A 21,827-nucleotide genomic window follows, 5' to 3' on the forward strand; every position below is an offset into this window, starting at 1 on the left:
GGCTTTTAGCATTGCATGTCTGATGGCACCGCTAAATTGAAACAGAAATACAATTAAGGCAGTGTGCCTCATACTCGCAGGGGCCATAAATCACGACCTCTCCCGCACTAGCACAGACATACATACGCACATACAATCAAATCTATATTGTGCATATCCGTCACATGGATAAGTTGCTTATATATGCGGAACTCGGCCCCGGAAATGAACGTAGGGTTCCGTAACCAAAAAACCAAGTCATAAAACATCTTTTATTCTAGTCATTAACTGGCACGCATGGAGAGAGAGAGAGAGAGAGAGAGAGAGAGAGAAGAGAGAGAGAGAGAGAGAGAGAGAGAGAGAGAGAGAGAGAGAGATTATCTGAGATTCAAGTACTCAAATCTCTTTCGGATAAACAATAAAAATAATCATTTAATTTAGTGCTGAATTAAAGCTCAAACAAACGAAAATTATAATGTGCATTGTATTGAGAAACTATAGGAATTTGACACTTCCTTTAATATCTGATACCGCTAAATTAAAAATATACAAAAATCATATAATTAAAATATTATACTACAGATATTTTGTTATGAAGAGTCATATTTCGGAAGACCAACTAGCCTATGTAAATAAAGCGGGAAGAAATATTTACTCATCCAAATATGAAAAAAATCTTGCATTCTCAGAAATTATGAACGGAAATATAAAAAATATATAATTACTGGAAAAAAAACCTGAAAGTAAATATTAAGAGATAAGTTATAACCAGAGAATATGAAATTAATCAATAATACTCTGAAGGCAATTCCAACAGATATTAAGGGTAGAAATGTCTCTTTTCCTTTTCTATCTATAACACATACTTAATACACTGAGAGAGAGAGAGAGAGAGAGAGAGAGAGAGAGAGAGAGATCAAATTAAAAAAAAGACAGTCGTAAATAATTCCTCTCTTCATCAAATGAATTCAAATATCCCATATAAAACATTCCTAACCACCCAGGTGAGGGCATGACCCAGAAACCCTTTTTCCCCTCTCTCCCGCCCCGTTTCCCCTTAACGAAACCGAATGGAGTGATTAAAATTTTAGAATCTTCGGGATAGCGCGATCTCAATAGTGCGGATTAAAGGTGGCATCGCCATCTCTCCTATCAAGGAGGCAAAGATTAAAGTGAAAAAGTCATCATGGACGCCTGGTAGAAAATAGCATTTTCTGTTAGTGTTCAGCCCTATTGGGACTGTCAAACATGATGGCTTATCTAGCAAATCAGAAAAGGAAGGACAAATCAAATGGAAATTATGTAAAAGGAAGTGCAATGTTTTTCAGCCTCTTTTATGGGTTAGTTGAAATCTAGGGCCAAACGTCTGCATGTAAATCATGCAGGTATACGAATCTTGTGTAGTCAATCACAATTACAGCAAGACAGGCACATTCTACGAATGAAAATCACTGGAGTTTACGTTTTTTTTAATTTCATGGGTTTGTAAATTACGTAGCATTGTTATGGTAAGTATATGCGTTATAGCAATTCTGACACAATACTATATAAAATGTATATCCTGTCTCATTCTTATTGGAAATATTTTGTTACAAAAAAAAAAGGCAACATATTTTTCTCAACTATAGATATGGGTGTATGTATACATCCATATGTTAACTTTCTGTTCTTTAAAGTGACATTTCTTATCAGAGTAAACAACACATTTATATATACAATTTTTTTCCCTATGATACAAAAATGATCTACTCTTTATATGCCCTACGACACAGTCCAGTATTTTCGAAGCGCTCCAGTCTCCTTTAATTTAAGGCAGCTCCTTGTTTTATTTACGCCGATATCGACCTTGTCTGAGGGCGGGGTGACCTGCCCCGTAACGGTGTCCAAGTCCCTTTAACAAGATTCCCCTTGGCATTACCTTTGCAGCCCCCCCCCCCCCCCCCGATGTGACAATACAGCTGCAACAAGACTGCCGGGCATAATGCACACAGATTGACCAACTCCTGTATAATGCAGCGCTTTCAGTCCTTTCTCTCCGCTCGCGGATATCCGAAAATTTCTAAGCATCTCATTCCTGTAGGACATGCTTGTAAGATATCCTGCTCGAGTATGACATGAATGCTAGATTTTCTGCTCCTGTAGGATATGCTTACGACGTATCCTGTTCCGATGAGATATGGATTTGTGTCATCCTGTTCCCGAAGAAGACGATGGCTATTTCACATTCCGTTCATGAGGGTAATGTAGGAAATGAAGGTCATTATGGTTTTTTTTCATACACTTATGTATTATCAAAGTTGTTAAAGAGTTAAATATATAGTTGAAAAAAAAATTACACGAAAAGTAAGAATATACAGAATTGCACATCCAATTTCCTCACAAGACCAAGAAATTACAATAATAGAAATTATAACAAAACAGCCCCACTACCATAAAACACACCATATTCAGCTATGAGTTGGATATAACACATTAACCATTTATATTCCAAAGGCCAATAAAACTGGCAAATCTACTGGTAAATGATGGAAACCACTAAGACAAGGGGGAGACATTAAGGCTTACATACGTACGTACTCGATAAATAGACCCAAAAACCCATCGTACAATAATAAGAAGACACAGCTTTTATGCAAATTGCCATGCACAATTCCTTTGTTCAGAAACAGTAGGAAATATATTTCAGAGTGGTTCAACCCGCTGATAAAAACTGGTAGATCCACCCAGTATCCACTTACGAACTGTAACATGTAATAATCATAAAACAACTCTCGCTGCTTTGGACGTAGTTGTAGTAAAAGGGAGCCAAACAATGGCAGTGCTTCAAGCAGATAAAAATAAAACAAAAGTATAAATAAAAAAGTGCTCAGCTCACGGCTAGTTTTTACATAGTCTAAGATGAAGTACTGTACATCAAGGATTCCTTGAAAGCTAGTTCTTTTTTCCCGTGTTTTTTTTTCTTAGATAAGTCACACATATATAAATGAGAACGATATAACGGTATCCATATAAGGCCAGTACAAATTTACAAAGCTAAATAACTTTGCACGTATATGTAAATTAATACACAACATCTAAATTACATCAAAATGCAAAATTAAAGTTTGCAAAGATTGAAAGAAAAAAGGGTAACAAATAACACTCATGATTCAACCGGACTTCCCAAATTAAACCGTTATGTATTAACAAATGCATAAGAAAACGTTCTCATATTTAACCTATTTATCCAATCTGCTACCCAGAGGTCGCCTTACTCTATCGCATAATCATAGCGCCATAAAATTAGATTTAATCGGCTTTAAAGAGCAAAGGACTAATTTTTTTTCTCAGGCCCTTAAGCAATAATAATAACTGCAATTATTCTTAAACACCAAGAACCTTTCCCACGATGGCCAAGGAGGTATGAATGGAGCGGTTACGTATAATTTCTATAAAAAAATAGTTGGATCTTTAAATTTCCAGAAGACACGAACATTATCAAAATAATATTAAGGAAGAAGGTTAAGAAGGGAACGAGGAAACATCGTATAATAAAATACTGATGGTGATTTGTCCGGGAAATAAAAAAGAACTAATATCTCTCTCTACATACATCATGTAATTATACAGTATATATACAGTATATAAACAGAAATATATATATATATATATATATATATATACTATCTATTTTCAAAATAATAAGCATATAAAAAACGAACCACATAGAATCCTCCAAATAACTTTAAACCCTAATTGAAAATAAAAGCCAAAATACCGAAAACAAAGCAATAAAAAAAATTATCAAAAATGAAAAGAAGTAAAATGAAAGACGAGCGATGGTAAAGGAGGGAAGGGACCCTGGAGGGAAGTGCCAGAGGAAGGCCCCTTTCCCTTTGCCATAAACATGTCAACAAATCTCACTCTCACGGCGACCTTGCACGATGTTGCAACGGGTCAAATGTGTCACCTAAAATTAACCCCTTACTCCGACCCTTCCTCTAAGGGTCACTGTCGCCACACCCAAAAAGAGATATAATTTATTCAATAAGAAAATCTTTAAAATTATAAATAATAACAATTACTTTAGTAGTGTAAAATGAAAGAAAGCTTTCGTGTGATAGTTGGATTTTAGAAAGAGAATATTGAAATTTAGATACAAATCTTAGTTCATAAAACTATAATGAAATTTAGATGCATATCTTTGTTCATACAACTATTTTGAAATTTAGATACATATATTTGTTCATAAACAAATATTGATTTTAGATACATATTGTTGTTCACAAAACTATATTGAAATTTGGATACATATCTTTGTTCATAAACAAATATTGATTTTAGATATATATTTTTGTTCATAAAACTATATTGAAATTTAGATAGGCTACATATCTTTGTTCACAAAACTATATTGAAATTTAGATAGGCTACATATCTTTGTTCACAAAACTATATTGAAATTTAGATACATATCTTTGTTCACAAAACTATATTGAAATTTAGATACATATCTTTGTTCATAAACAAATATTGATTCAAGATACATATTTTTGTTCATAAAACTATATTGAAATTTAGATACAAATATTTGTTCATAAAACTAATAAAATTTATGCATCATTTCATCCAATATTACTATATAATCTAGAACGTATTCCCGTGTTGAAAACCTGTTTTTAATAAAAAAAAAATATTACTCTTGAGTAGTAAGCGATATAAAAATATCACACAAAAAATCATGACAAATCTAATCGATAACATAAAAAAATCAAACCAACAACTTCATGATGGGCAGTTTTGTAAATAATCAACATATATATATATATATATATATATATATAATATATATAGTTGTTATCTAAAAGAATCACGTTGTCTGATTCAGAGTTAACAGTTGCTTATGCAGAGGTTTGCATGAAGAAGTATCAAAATAAATCTTCTGCAACAAATGTATTTATCATGAAACTTCAGCGCTGGCAGTGCAAACAAAAATACATCCGAGGTTGTACCAAAAGATTCTTATACTCAAAAACAAAAGAATAGATGTGTAAATAGATTTCCACAGAGATTCCAACAAAGGTTTTGAACAAAGTCTTTCTCCGAAATAACAATCCAAGACTGTGCCCTTGAATATCCTTTGAAATCGCAGCATGGGGTACGTGCATGATCTAAAAAACACAGCAATAAATGCGAAATTCATTTAAACTGATACCATAGCAATGAGGAATTAAATGGCTTTCCGAAGACTCCACAGCAACAGAAGACATGACTTTTTATAAAGGGTCTGTAAGAGACACGCCGATTAATTAAAAGAGAATAGCAATCGTTGAGCGATCCATAAACAGAACGGGGGCCAATCACCTGCCGTAATCCACTTACCAACTGATAAGATTGGCGCGCGTGGACGCGTGTGCAAGGTCACGCTATCTCGTTAATCGTGAGGAAAAAGGCTCATACTATACGGAAGGAGGAAACTTTGTTGATGGTCGAGGTTGTTTTAAAGCTATACACAGACATGGGAGTAAATGCATATCTAGTAATGGTCATTGAAATTTGAGAAATTATTGCAAGGACAAAAAGAAAAAAAAAAATTAATCGAGAGTATTCTGTAATCGTGATGAAGGCCACGAGAAAAAGGAAATTTCAATAAAAAACAGAAGTTCAACAATGTAAAGGAAGAATGCTGAAAAAATTTAACTAGGTAAATAGAGGGTCTAATCCTTGCTTTCGGTTTCTTTCAAAAGGAAAGAAAGAAATGAGAAAAGCATAATGATCTCAAATGCGTTTTCTCAAGAGGAAATCGGATCCTGCAATTCATCAAAGGTACTATGACCCTTACAGTGAAGTACAGGAGAGAGAGAGAGAGAGAGAGAGAGAGAGAGAGAGAGAGAGAGAGTGTGTGTGTGTGTAATGGGCAATTTGGCACAACCATGGAAACACGAACGATTTTTTTCTGGACCAGGAAAACTCGAACCAAGCAATAAAGTGAAGGAAACCCAAGACGGGGTAGGACAATGAGGAGTACGGAGTCTGGGGTATTGCCGGGGAGGAATACTTGCGTTAAAGAGAGGCAATAAAAGCGGTCCACGTGAAAAACAAAGGTGGACAGAGAGAGAGAGAGAGAGAGAGAGAGAGAGAGAGAGAGAGAGAGAGAGAGAGAGAGATTATTTAAGAGTTTGGTCCCGATAGCGTTTTTTTACATACAGTTTGAGAATTGAACATTAGTTTAAAAGTCACTCATTAATGGCAGAGGCAAGGGACAGTGACATTGCTCTACCAAGCAAGACAATGCCTCAGAGACTGACCATATTTACATACTATCAGCGCCCAAGACCACTTCACCCAAGCTAGGACCAAGGAGGGTTATGCAATAGCTGCCCCAAACACCACATCTTTAGCTCACAAGGATGGTGAGGTTGCAGCGACCAAAGGAACTAACGAATTTGAGCTGAACTCAAACCCCAGTCTGGCGATCACCAGTCAGGGACGTTACCACAGAAGCCATCACAACTCAGAGTTTGTGATCTTATCCAGGAGGCTGGATAATAGAAAGAAATAATTTTATCCATGAGATGAACTGAATCAAAACATGAAAAACCAAAGAAGAGAGAAAGAGAACGAGTGTGACTCCCCCATACGCTACAATTCATACGAGGATTAGCTATATGAATAATCATGAATTTAAAACACATACCATCAATTAAGGTTATAATTTTTACACCGCATTAAAAAATAAAGCCGTGTAATTTCCATGCTAATGGATGGACCGTAGTACAATTGCTACTACTATTATCATTACTGTTATTATTACGCACATTATCATTCATGATATGCAAATACTCTTACGGAACACCCCTGATATACCATTAAACTGCACAGAAAGTTCCAACAAAAATAATAAACCAGTGAAAAAAAAAATAAAAAAAAGAAAGAGAATAAATAAATAGCAATTGCACAGACTGCAAAATCTCCGCGGGGGGCGGGGTGCGTACACCAAAATGCACATGTGCAATGCATGAGATGAATTCTATTATGTTTCTCCCTTTAAGGATTTGTATTCTTTTAGGACGGCATTGCCCCTTGCGTCTCGCGTCATGTGATCCGCGTAAATCCTCAGGTCCATGTCGTTCCTGACTATGTATTAACGTTCTTTCATGTTGCACGCTGTAACTGAAGCCGTGCAACAGGCGGTGTAGTTAAATATATATATATATATATATATATATTATACTATATATATATATATATATATATATATATATATATATATATATATTGTATGTTTACATGAATTAAACGATGTAAACAAACTTCTCACAAAGGCATCAAGACAATACAAAACAAAAAATGCATTAACATATAGGCCATATGAGAAGAAATGAAGTATTTTTCACTGAGAATAAAAAAAAAATACAAATAAAACATTCATGGGCTTTGCATTTCGTATTATCCTTCAGTCATGGTTACTCAGACCACGCAGACATACGAAAGCTTTAAAACCACGCTCTATAACATGGCGAATAATTGAGAAAATTCAATAAATAAAGATTATTAAGAAAGATAATGTCTATAGTCCGATTCATTATGAAATTCAGAACGAAATGATTGAAAACGAGAAGGATCCGACAGTTGGCGGGTTGGGGGTTATCTCAGGCTTATTCCACACCCACGAGGACTCTGCTTGCAACACAAGGAGCAAGCACTCTTACTATTTTCTTCCTCTCTTTCTCCCTTTTTTTCTACTCCCCCAACCCAACACACAAGCACTTATCTGCCATTGTGGTGGGGGGAAAGGGGACGCTGCAATATGAGAGAGAGAGAGAGAGAGAGAGAGAGAGAGAGAGAGAGAGAGAGAGAGAGAGAGAGAGAGATACGAACATCATATGAAGATTAACTTCGTAAGCTGACCCAAAACGGGCTAGAAACCGATGAGAAAAACTTGACGGGTCACGGTACAAGTGCATAATTAAAGATGAATAAAATATATAATGTAAGGGAGTTGAAAAACTCCTGCTTTGGATGCAATGCAACACAATAGGTATCTTGGAGACATCCTCAAAGTCACGACTGCAACACCACAAAGAACATTTTCTTCCACAAAAGGCGCAGCAGAAATAGCGCCAATAATTATGTGAAAACGAGAGAGAGAGAGAGAGAGAGAGAGAGAGAGAGAGAGAGAGAGAGAGAGAGAGAGAGAGAGAGAGAGAGAGAGAGAGAAATTCGCCCCGAACTTCAGCATTCAAGTAGTTTATCCACTCAATTAGCCTATGGAGTTGGGCAATCGACACAGGAGGCTCCCCCACCTTAATCAGATAATTCTGACATTTACAGAAGCCACAACAAATGGTATTTAAAGTTCCACCCCGGGACATTGTTCCTTGTACCAAACAGAGAGGAGAAGAATCTCAATGAGGAAATAGCACAGAATGGCATCAATTATCCAAACTTTCCCTGACATTCTCCTGATGTAACAATGGGCAAAATTTTACTTCAGAATCGCAAGATATTATGATCGTGGTTATTTCCATCACGAAAATAAAGCAAAACCTCTCAATATAAAGGCACATTATTGGAAAATTAATTCAGGCATCTAGAAATGGACTAATATGGCATTACTAAATCTAAAACGCTAAAGTTTTGCCCAATGGTGGGACGTGGAAGCGAGCGAATTGCCCATTCATAGACGGCCCGGGAGAAACATTCAATTCATTTCCATTCTCAGGACAATCCAATCAGCTGTCAAAAACATCTCGCCATCATTTCCCGGCTGCTTCCACATTCTTCGACGATGTGCGAATTCTTTGCCCACCCACTTAAAGCTGAACGCTTAATATACGCCTTCCTGCGTACACCTCAGCAGTTCAATGAAAAGGTATGGCCGTGATACAGCGTTCAATTTATGAAATAATGATATTAAAAAAATTAATTAATATATCTATTTGAATAGGCCGTAGCAATACAAAGAAATGTTATATCATATACTATATATTATAGCCTATGTCCAGTCCTGGTCATAGCCCGGTACTAAGAATCTCCCGGGTTATAAATACTAAAGAAAAATACAAAATAGGTAATTGGAACGTTAGAACCATGAATCAGATTGGGAAGTTACAGCAAGTGGAGAGTGAATCTATGAAAAATAGATATATATATACTCAGGAAGGTTAGATGGAGTTGGAAGGGAAGGACAGGAATGGTGATGGCACCTAGAGCAGAAAAGGCCTATAACAGAATTCATAATCAATTCTAAACCATATCACACTTACGCAAGAACCCGTGCTAGCATAAGGGTAGTCTAATCTGAACTACCCAAACGTAAAGAAACAGCAGTTTCCAAATACCATTATTTCTGATTTTGGGGGTAAAGGGTGTAAAGCAACATGATAGCTTCATTCACATGAGCGATTCTTTATAAAATAAAACATACTCAATATAGCAAACGGTAAGATGTCTATCGAAGTAAAGATAAGTAGCAGGATAAAATGACAAAAGTACAAATTACACAAAAAAAGAAAAGCAAAAATACAAACTAAACCACTTAAAATCATCAATTCCAAGAAAAGAATCATAAAAAACACCCGACATTTTTATAGGAACCTTCACTTATCAGATTGAGACAAATACTAAAACAGAAGTCAGACTGAAATATTTATTCACATCACAGAAGAGGGGCTTTGATACGATGGTTCATTCAAAAGTAATGCACTTCTTGCGTCACACGACCCTTATTTTTGTAAAGCGACGCGAGGGCGTGTGGGTGTAACAGCTGTGGACGCCCATGCTGTGTGTGTGTGATATCACACGCCCATAAACAAGCTGATTGCCATCATCTTTATCCCGCGTTGGATTACTCATAATGCATCTACCAAAGAAGATGAACGTCCTCTTTGAGCGCCTTGGAAAAAAAGTCAAATTCCTCTTGGAAGAGGAACGGAACATTACCACATTAGAATACAACGTCTTAGTGTCTTTGAAAAAGAAAACAAACATTGTAGCCAACAGCCATTGTCTTCGAGTTATTATTAAACAAATACAAACACCGTCATCCTAATTGTCTGAATGACAAGATGAATAATTTCATGTACAAATATACCATTCTGAAGGTCTGAACAAAAAGAGGAGAGAGAGAGAGAGAGAGAGAGAGAGAGAGAGAGAGAGAGAGAGAGAGAGAGAGAGTTTTGAATGCTGATTGCCTAATTTTGTTTTAAAGTTGTTAAGAAAAAGTGCAGTCAGCAAATTTCTCGGCATATTGGGCCCAATCTTCAAAATATGTGCGAAGTTTTGGGACAAACACACTTGCGATTCCAGTCAGGAAGAAACACAAAGAAAGAAAGAAAAAGAAAGAGATAGGGGTAATGAAGACTGGGTTGAAATGGCACCAGAACAAGTGTGACTTTTGAGGAGGTTGGCGTGACCGCCCAAGTATTCAAATCAAGATCCGAAAGTCAATAGTGTAATGGACATTCCAGCAACTCAAAATTCTTCCACATAAAAAATAAATTTCTGCAAAGGCCCATTAATCGCAAGGTATATACACCCAGCTAGAATGATTTTTTTCCCTTTTAGCGTGACGGAATTGTTACCAAATTTAATCAACTAAAATTCTTCTACTCGGTCATACGCGACAGAACAACCTACTGAAAGAGAGAGAGAGAGAGAGAGAGAGAGAGAGAGAGAGAGAGAGAGAGAGAGAGAGAGAGAGACTCGACCAAGAATATTACATCCAAAACTATATGATGGAAGCACAGCAGCGGTGAAACCCTATATTTTGAAATGTCTCATATAGTGGTATGTATGTATACGAATAGATAAAACAAAATCGAGTATATGATCAGGGCCCACATAACAGAAATAAATGAATATTGAAGTCTATTTTGTACGAAAGCTCTCCCGTCGCTGTTTGCATGAGAGAGAGAGAGAGAGAGAGAGAGAGAGAGAGAGAGAGAGAGAGAGAGAGAGCAGGTGGCAACAGCAACAATGCCCTCCCCTCCCCTAGACCATACCCTCTGCAACGGCAAGAAACTGTCGACGCGGCAAGCAGGCAGCAGCATATGTATCCGCCATCGCGTGCCCTTCGTGCCAATACCAACACCACTGTTCCGAGGACAGGGCGAAATACCAGAATACCCTAAAGCATGCATGACTACCTAAGGCACGCTTGGCTAGTAATGGAGCACTAATGCGGCCACGTGAATAGCAACGCAGGCCTCAAGGAATTCGGTGGGGGAAAAAAATAATGTTTAGATGTTGACACGTTTTATCCATAACTAGGATATAAATAACAGTTTCTTATCATATTCCACTGTTTTTTACTGTTACAATAACCTGAGCAACTGAAACAAGTTGCAAACAAAATGTACAACAATGAAAATAAATCCATACAGGAAATAGTATATAGGGTATGTGGGAAGAACCTATTAAGGAAAGAAGATCGAGAGGGCGACAGAATTAGATGGCGAGATAAGGTGAAGAATATGGAAAGAAGCTTGGTTAAAGAGGATGTCTATGAAAGAAGGCATTGGAGAGGACGCAGCAGGCAACCGACCCCTTAATGTAGGGACAATGGTGGGAAAGAAGACAATACTAATTATGCTATATTTGTCTCTGATGATCATCAATTTCATTACAATACCACAAACACTTTTTAAACCTAAAAAAAACAGTTAAAATACACAAGGACCTCCATCACATTCTATAGGTCGACGAGAAGAGGAACCAGCTATGTCATATCCCATAGAAATTGCTGATAAAAGACAGCGGCCTCCGCCTCTAACCTGAGGCTTCCTATGGGTATCCTCCAGGTGTATGGATGGCGTCCCTCTTTTAAAGATCCCTTTTATGTGCCGATTCCAGGTAGGTTTATACATATTTCGCCCATAACTTCAAACGTAACGACAACACTGCCCGGAGCTCACTAGGCCTATCCGTCACACACAAAATAAACGACTTATTTTCAATGGATATCAGGCAGGCACACCTTGGGAGACTATGGTGAAAGTATAAACAATAAAAAATATTCCACAATAAGGAATATTATATATATATATATATATATAAATTTATATATATATATATATAAAATGTGTAAATTATATCATTAGACTCCCTAATTATAAAAAATGCGATCATCCGTGACTATCAATGCAAATCAAGTGCAAAATTCAACAATCTTTTTCCCAAATTTAATTGCTACTCATACATTTTGGCATTCTAAACCAGTCCATCTATGTACACAATTTTTCTAAGCATGATGGCTAAGTTTTATTCAATTTAGACTGCAAATAGATTCATATAAAAATGTGCCCTTAAACACTTAAAAAACTTATTTCCTCAAAGACAAATATATAACAACAAAACTCAATTACTACAACATTGTACAAAGAACTAATCCTGCCATCACAATTAACACCTTTATGTGGATGGATGTAAGGAATGATCAACAACATCGATACAATCAATTTTAAATATGAAAATAAATTGAATTAACAGATAAGACAACGGCATTAAAACGCACCCCCCCCCCCCTGCCCACCCCATCCCCTTGCCAGTAATCTTCTAGCAGCGATGACAAATCCACTAAAAAGCAATCTAGTGTCACTTGCTCACTCGGTCGTTCAAGTGTGACACACACTTCTTTTTTATAAACATCAATCATGAGAATAGAAACATTTCACCTCTCTGGTATTTCCTAAAATTACCACAGAAACAAAGATCATTTTAGAAAATAATCCAATAATGACGACACAGATGTAAATTGTTGATGCTACTACAGTTACAGAAATAGCAATAATTAAAATTCACAAAATCTGTATAAAGAAAATTGATAAAATGAAGTTACTTTAACTATAATAAAATATTCTTGAGTGAAAGTGATTCTAAGGCTTTCATTTATCTGCGAAAGAGAAAAACTCAATTTAAGTTATTAGACAGGCAACATTCCAAGAAACCTTTGAAATCAATAGTGAGACATTTTTCTTGACGCATGAGTTAGTGTAGACCCATTGTGTTGGTCAAGCGGAATAGACAATTATCAATACATGTAGCTGTGTCAGAAATAATAATGAAAAAATAAAATTATCGAAGAGAATCGTACCCAATATCATCGACATAGCAATGCCTTCATTATTATTCATTGCAATTACTCATGACGGAAACACCAAGACGATGATGAATTTGGAATACGAACAGAGTAAATAAGAGATGATATTTACAAATACCTATGAGAAAAACAACTACAGTGAATACCCAAACCTTTTTAACTTAATAAGGCATGTAATAACATACACATTACTCATCATTTTAGCCCATACCAGAACCACCAACACTAAAATAAACTAGGAATAATAACTAACCTCAAGACTGCATACTAAGATATAGCTGTGAAAAAACTATACTACATAATTTTTGGATATAAATAAGTGTAAATAATTCATACATATAGCCCTATGCAAATTCTCAAATGGACCCCAACCAAGATATCTACCACATAAGCCGCCATACTACATACAGCAAAGACTCATCAGCATGACATTGAACCTTCTAAATAATTTGCCATTCCCCTTCCTTGCACACTATCGTGTTCTTAGAAATACGTCGAGTTTGAAAACAATTAAATTAACTGAAGTTACTTATTAAATAGCTTAATTATACAAAATAATAATAATAATAATTATAACTAAGAAATTAGCTAAATTCAGATACAACCCAAGCAAGTACAAAAACAAATAAATATCCAAGCATTTTGATAAGTAATACACGTATCTCTGAAATGCATCCAAGACTGGACTCGCACATCAGTATCCATACGCTAATCGAGTGCAAAGGTTACAAGAGCATCAAGACGGAATACCCATAGAAGGCGAAGAAGAAAAATCTCTCGCATCATCCATAAAGGAGAGAGTGGGAGGTAGATGGGTGGAGAAAGAGGAGGAGGAGTGTGAGAGTTGAGTCACAGCAGGGGGTCATTACCATAACTGCCCAATGTGCTGGCTAAAGCTTCCTGTGTATAAATGGTTGGGATCAGACCTAATGCCCCTGTACAGTGTGATGTGGGGGAACCCAAAAGCCCACGTTCTATCCAAAAATCGCCATGATGAGGGATTAGGACATTACTATTCTACCCACATGCCTAATGATTTTTAAACAGGTTTCCGTAACTAAGTTTCCTGTATATTTCATACAATTTCTAGTCTATATCAAATTACATAACAATAATTCATAAGGCGTTCTAAATCTAACCAGATCTCAGGAGAATAAATATAGAGAAAAAAAATATTTAGCAAAATTCAAAGAAACAAATCTAGGGATTCGCGTAAGGAGAAATTAAACAAGAATGTATAAAACAATTGCCAAGAATTAAATAAGCAAACAAATTACAAGAACGACCGCTGACGTCACCTTCTTACTCATCCCGTTAACTTTTCACAGGTCAAAATCCAGAAAAAAAAATATACTGTTCCTCTAAATTACATGATTGCAAATATGGGAAGCTTTCAGTTTTTTACGCTACAAACACCAGTGAATTTAATTAACCTAAATAGTTAATGTATTTTTAATACTGGTGATCACGCACTTCTTTGCCATGTTTTCATGAATAACTTGAAATTGAATTTCTACAATCCTTAATTCTTTACATGATACTATCTCAGAATAACAGAGCATCAAAACTATTTAATACACAGTAAATGAAACGAACTTAATTAGAATTTCACTATAGTAATATTATGCTTCACAGTAGACAATGAATAATAAATTACATGAGAAATTCACACCTATGTATCATGTATTTTTTAAAGTCGAAAAGCTAGAGACAACTTCCCGAAAATGCTCCTCTCATTTGTCCAGAACTCTGACCCCATCACCTTTATGCAATGCAATAAACATCAAAAGACAACAAAGATATAAAAATGAACATTATAATCGAAACCTCCGACCCCAATTTGAAACAAGCAACCTGACCGAAACCTCATAAAATGCCCAAAATGGAAAATTCTTGATCATAAATGCAAGTGTATCGATATCATGCAACCATGATCATCAACCACTCAACTGGGTTATGCATTTGCTTCTACTTCATTTTAAAAGTTTTATGGTTAATTTTATTTCGGGACTGCGTATATAGTGTAATTTTTTTTCTAGTAATGATATTATCAAAATTAGTTTTGAAAACCTAATATTCAGTGTAGTAATTTTAATAATTCTGAGAAAAAATAAACATCGGCCTACAGGTTTAAGTCTCATACTTTATATCTGTGGAACAAATCTTTAAGGATTGCAATAATAACAATAATAAATATATTTTCATATAGGAATATCAATCAGGGTTCTGCGGAAACAAACCTAACTAAAGCCTAAAGTTGTTCCAAGAGGAAAAATAAGAGCTGAACTAAGACCATCAACTGGAAACAGGTGTCTTTTCCATTGAGATGTTTCGTACAAACTCCTTCCTTAGTAACAAATGGTAATATATTAATACACAATTTTAAAGCAATTATACCAAAATGTGATTCTTCGTCCACTTGCAATCACCAAAAGTCTCCAAAGTTTACCGTCAGTTCGTAGGCCTAAAAGTTGGTGAATAGCTTAGGCCTAGTCCATTCATTAACCGATTTACTCGGCCGCTGTGTGGCACCATAAGAATTTGAATGTGACACACTGTTGCTCATGTAATACAAACAAGCAATGTAACATAAAAGCAAATAAATTACAAGCAAGGGGAAAGAGCAACGCATCACTGAGCACCACTGAAATGGCTCCAAGTTTTTTTTCCACGTCTCAAGCAAAAACTTCTTTCGGTCACAAAAGCAAATAACCAAGAGCACAGCTCTCATCCATTGCATGGGTATGTATGTAAAGCACTAATATACATCCGATCGTAATTATGAAACTTCACAAATCTCACGATAAATCATAAAAAACCTGACGCACACGAATTGAGGGGCATAGACCGAGCGCGCTACACAGCTCTTCACTCGAAGGAAGCCAGACGCAAACTGAGCGACGTAACGTAAAATGAGCCAGTGAGCCTGTCGTACCCCCCCCCCCCCCCAACCATAAGGCTGTCCTGGGTCATCCCCCCCCCCCCCTCCTAAAAAAAACATCCCCACGACCACCACAAATATACGAAACTTGTTTACACTAACATTTTCAGTTATACAAAAACCTGTTGCTGGCGAAATCAAAAGATTATTTGCTGACTCCAGCAGTCACATCACATCACCTGAGTATGTGCTGACTTGAGCAATACAGTTACACAAATTGGATGTTCCCAACGTCAGTTTATTCACTTTGTGATTTAAGAAATATTAGTACGTTAACTACTGCATCTGCATTTGAAATTGAAAATCAACTCGCATAATTTAGCGCATCGTTAGACCTAATGCTTTTATATTTTATAGTAATACAGCTCATCAATCATGAAATGAAAATAGCAGATGCTTGAAATATTTGTTTTTTATTTATTATGAAAAACACATTTACAATCTTACAATTTACAACATACATGAATAATTTTTTTTCATTATTTTACATATACTGTATTTGCAATTGCAATTTCTACTATTAATCTATCCATGCTTTTTTCATAAAAAAGTACATCGACTTGTGAATACTATATTAATAAAAGTTTTAAATCCTAATTTATTTACAGTATACGTATTTATCACTCTAATCTCAATATATTTAAGTAATTGCGGGTTACTGTATATATATATATATATATATATACATATATATATACATACATACATATATATATATATATATATATATATATATATATATATATACAGTAAGATATCAGTAGACCTATCCAAGGAGCAAGATAATTGATTAATTGATAACACAACAGGAGTCAAACACGTCAATGAATGAGCCAAATAAGGTAACAAGGACCTGGACCTGAAATCAGAGTAAGTCCATTGTACATTCTACCGCAGCCTGACCTCGCTAGGGTCAGCGTAAAATGGAGGGGGAGAGAGAATGGGGGGGGGGGGGGGGAGAAGAACGAAAGGAGGGCTCGAACAGTGATGTACCGAGAGTAGGGAGGGGCATTCTGAGAAAGATGTGACGTGTCCACCTGAGCCCCGCCTACCAGTATGACGTCACGCGTTACGGGAAAAGCCGTGTCTCATTTGGGTATTTATGGAAGTTAGTCCAGTTTTTAAGAGGGCGGAGGGGGGATCATCCTAGGAAGATAATGCATTCATTTCCTCTCATACGAATATGGCTCGGTCAAATGTTACCTAAAACTGATAAGTAGGTCATACTGCTATTACCAAGAAAGATAAAATGTGGTCCTGATATCAGGTGTACTAGTAAATAAACTCTAGGTTAATTTTCATTTATTATTATTAATATTATTATTATTATTATTATTATTAGCTAAGCTACAACCCTAGTTGGAAAAGGAGGATGCTATAAGCACATTGGCTCCAATAGGAAAAAAAATGCCCAGTGAGGAAAGAAAATAAGGAGATAAATAAAATACAAGAGAATTAATGAACATTTAAAATAAAATATATTAAGAACAGTAACAGTAGTAGTAGTAGTAGTAGTAGTAGTGAGGTCAACTGAAATTTTTTTTTCATTGAAAATTTCCTGTACCGATAGATATAAAATCATTTTGAAAAATCTTTGTGAAAGGTCATAATAATTTCTAAAATTTAAATAGTTATACAATATCTTAAGTTTCATTTTATACACCTTTAAGAACCAAGATGCGCTTCACTTTCCCTTTTTCAATTAATTTCAGTGTGGTTTTTTTTTCTTTTTTTTTTTACTACAAATAGCCAGCGCCTCATTTTTTATGAATAACAAATATTTTCCAATATTACTCATCGTTGTTTCATTTCCTGGAATTAAATTGATATTTCACTTTTATTTAATTTAATTAAAAATTTCACAAACTTGCTTCTTCGGCCAATGGTCAAAATAATAAATGAGGATTATTATTATTATTATTATTATTATTATTATTATTATTATTATTAATGATAGCTAAGCTACATCCCTAGTTGGAAAAGCAAGATACTATAAGCCCAAGGGCTCCAACAGGGATAAAAACCCAGTAAGGAAAGGAAATAAATAAACTATATGAGAAGTAATGAATAATTAAAATATAACATATTTAAGAACAGTAACAACATTAAAACATCATTCATATATAAACTACAAACAGATTTATGTCAGCCTGGTCAACATAAAAAATATCTACTCATTGCAAAATACCTCTATAAAAACTATACAAAAATAATAAACAATTCACTTAAAAGTTTCAAAATACACATAACAGCCTTAGAAAGGGTAAATTATAAATTAAAATTTTTATTATTGATAAAATAATTTCACAAGTTTGCTCTTTCGGTCAATGGCTAAACTAATACATTTTGTTTGCCTACTGCAAAACACCTCTATAAAATACTATATAAAAATAAACAATTAAAAGTTTCAAAATACACAGAACCACCTTTAAAAGAGCAAATTATAAATTCAAATTTGTATTAATGATAAAACAAATTTCACTAGCTTGCTACCTTCAGCCAATGGCCAAGCTAATACATTTTCTTTGCCTATTGCAAAACACCTATATAAAGAAAATTATACAAAAGTTTCAAAATACACAGAACCACCTTTAAAAAAAGGGCAAATTATAAATTCAAATTTCTATTAATGGCTGTTACGTCAAAACTCCTGTATGAACCGGCGTTGGACCCAAGGCCCATCATTGTGAAACAAACGGTATGGTACATATGCCAGAAACCAGTCTTAGGAACCGGATAATAACAGCGATTAGCTTCAGTTAAGTAAGGCTGATTACGGCCAACAACGGCCAGTCACTGCTGGAATGAAGGTCACTACAGAAACCACGTTTACAATGGGTCACAGCTTATGGCAATCTCTCTCTCTCTCTCTCTCTCTCTCTCTCTCTCTCTCTCTCTCTCTCTCTCTCTCTCTCTCTCTCATAAAGAGAATGTTTTCTTTATCATATCCAAGTAAGTATTTTTCACCATAACATTTGACCATTTGATATGAAATTGTTTCATGGTTGTAGCATTCAAAGTTGATTTCATAACTAGCTTATAAAGAAATTATTATTAGCAAAAATTTATATTATGTGCGTCAATGATCACACTTTGAAAAGCCAGATCATACTACTATATCAATAAATGTCTCTCTCTCTCTGTTTCTCTCTCTCTCATACACATACAGACACACATCGTCTCCGCAAAAGTGAAAGTTGTCGCGAACCACTTGCATTTCCGAGAGAGAAAGAGAATGACTCAGTCATGAGCCGGATATAAAGAGTACCTGAGGGACAAAGCTGCCGTAAGATGAACAATAAAAAGAAGAAGAAGAAGAAGAAGAAGAAGAAGCTGAATCTTGGCGCGTAAAAATGTGGAAGTCCTTGACAGCAGGTCTGACCAGAGATCGCATCGATTTCCATTTTAATTTGGCGTTTTGTGGCGTAACAGTTCGTGTGTTTTTCCAGAGAACGTTAACTTATTTGGGAATGACATAATTAGCCCTGATTGTTAAGGAGACACTAATATTTATATATATATATATATATATATATATATATATATATATATATATATATATATATATATATATATATATATATATAGACTTTGAGATGTTCGTTCTTCATACCTAAAATCATTCCAAAACATTTATCTCAGGTATTTATCAATTGGCCTTTCTGAATGGAGATACCTTAACACGGTGAAGGAGTTTCTGTATCGTCATGATCAGCAAAGCTGTACAAGCTAGGGCCACCTATACTAGGTTGGTTTGCTGTGAGCGATCAGACCAAAGTTCACCACCATCACCGATCCACAGGGGCCAGCGTGGAGATAAAATCTGGTCAAATCACAGACATGAATAAGGACATGCATAAGGCCTTTTTCTTGCGGTGAACTGAAAACAGCTACATTTGTTGTATTTGTTATCAATTTAGGAAGTACATAGTTTTTATTTCGAAGTAGGGGACAGTGGAACAGGTTAATCATTGTCCACATCAAATTCCCACCCCCCCCAAAAAAAGGATTTTGTAAACAAAACTGATGCTGCTCAGCCCCGGATGGCGCAATAAGAAACAAAACCACAGTTATCAAATTCTAACATTCAAAGCATCTAAATTTTACTTCTTTAATTCTTCTAAAAAAATGCTGCATAATTTTTTTAATAATAGATTCCGAGAACAACAGACTTCTCAAGAATGACCCACAATTATCATATATTACTTGAAAATATGTAAAATATTAACATTGCACCATAAAAGTACCAAATGATGCAAGAAGTAGACTAAAAAACCACCTTTCACTGAACGCCTTTTAAAATGTAGTTAAAAAGTGGTTAACAGGCTCCTCTCGTCTTACCAGCAGGAATACTGATGTTGAATCCAAACTGATGAAATATCTAGATGTGTATCATGGTAAAATCTACTGGAAAATATAGTCAGTCGACTGAGGGGGATCGCAGCGAGTGTATACTGATTTGCTGAGAATAGAAATACTAATAAATTTTGAGTTCAATTAGTTATGCAAACCTGTCTGGTCACTACTTGGATACTTTTATGGTATACAGCCTATTATAAATATTGAACAGAAACCACAGACTTTAAACGATGAGTTTGAAAACGTCTGGATGAAGAGAAATTCCGAAGTAAATTTGAGTATCAGCCACGTTAAAAGGAAATACGAATGGTGCATGAATACAATTGATTAAATCATATTGGCATTTTAGAGTAAATATACTGAATTAAAATTGGATGAGAGATAAGGCAAGAAAGTGTTAAACATGGAGTTAAAGAAGCAATGGAAAGCAACTTGAAGGTGAATGGGTTCGAACCATGATGAAGGTAAGTGTCCCTTTGTAAGTATATGAAGCCAACAATGTTGTGGAAGCTTTTCCATAGGGGCTTTAACCCCGATTTAACAAATGAACTATGAATATAACCGTAACTAGCATGTTGTTCATTTTTCTCTGAATCAAATTACCATACCAAATGATGGATACATCTTACGGCGGATAAAAATAATTTTAAAACTGTGTGCGTACCTAACAGAGGAGCTTCAAATAAGGTATTACTGATTTCAACATGTAAAATCAGTTGTATTTCTTACCAAGTCTGTATTTAGAAAATAAAAATGGTACAAAACGAACTGACACTGGCCTCGCTTCTATATATACTGTACATATCAATAATGTCAAGGACAGATCCAAAAACTGCTGTAGAAAAGAAAACAACGATGCCGCAAACAAAAATCTGTTTACATCACCTCTCTAAACAACTAGCGTCAAACACAATTTTGATATTTGTTTATGAGCCCACCCTAATACATACAAAATGCGACTTCAATTGATTAGTTATTTACTTTGCTTCAACAATAAACAATTTGGATGAAGGTCTCATGGAACATCATGGAACCCGAATCAGTTAACAAATTCTTTTCGAGGAGGCCTGACACAAATGCTGAATCAGTTAACAAATATTCTATTATTACGAAATAGAAGTAAATAATTCTATGACTGAAATAGACAGAGTAAATAGATGGTTTGCAATGCTACAGACATTAAATATTATATATATATATATATATATATATATATATATGTGTGTGTGTGTGTGTGTGTGTGTGTGTGTGTGTGTGTGTGTGTGAGGGCGCCCGTGCGTTACAGATAAATGTATAATCGATAAGTACAATAACTAAAAATATTAGAAAATTTATATGATTATTAAATACGTCAGTAAATAGATGGCATTCCTATGCTACAGACATTATATGCTATTATAAACACACACACACACACACACACACACACATATATATATATATATATATATATATATATATATATAT

General features: G+C 35.2%; 1 protein-coding gene across 1 annotated transcript in view; it reads right to left on the reverse strand.

Annotated features, from left to right (window-relative positions):
- The window catches only part of LOC137650450 (uncharacterized), a 41,655-nt gene extending 25,707 nt beyond the window's left edge, over positions 1 to 15,948 (reverse strand). The window contains exon 1 of the mRNA XM_068383676.1: positions 15,889 to 15,948. The gene's annotated coding sequence lies outside the window, so the exon portion shown is untranslated. The remainder of the gene's footprint in view (positions 1 to 15,888) is intronic.
- Positions 15,949 to 21,827: the final 5,879 nt, after the last annotated feature.

This window comes from Palaemon carinicauda, chromosome 12 (assembly GCF_036898095.1).
Source record: "Palaemon carinicauda isolate YSFRI2023 chromosome 12, ASM3689809v2, whole genome shotgun sequence".
NCBI lineage: Eukaryota > Metazoa > Arthropoda > Malacostraca > Decapoda > Palaemonidae > Palaemon > Palaemon carinicauda.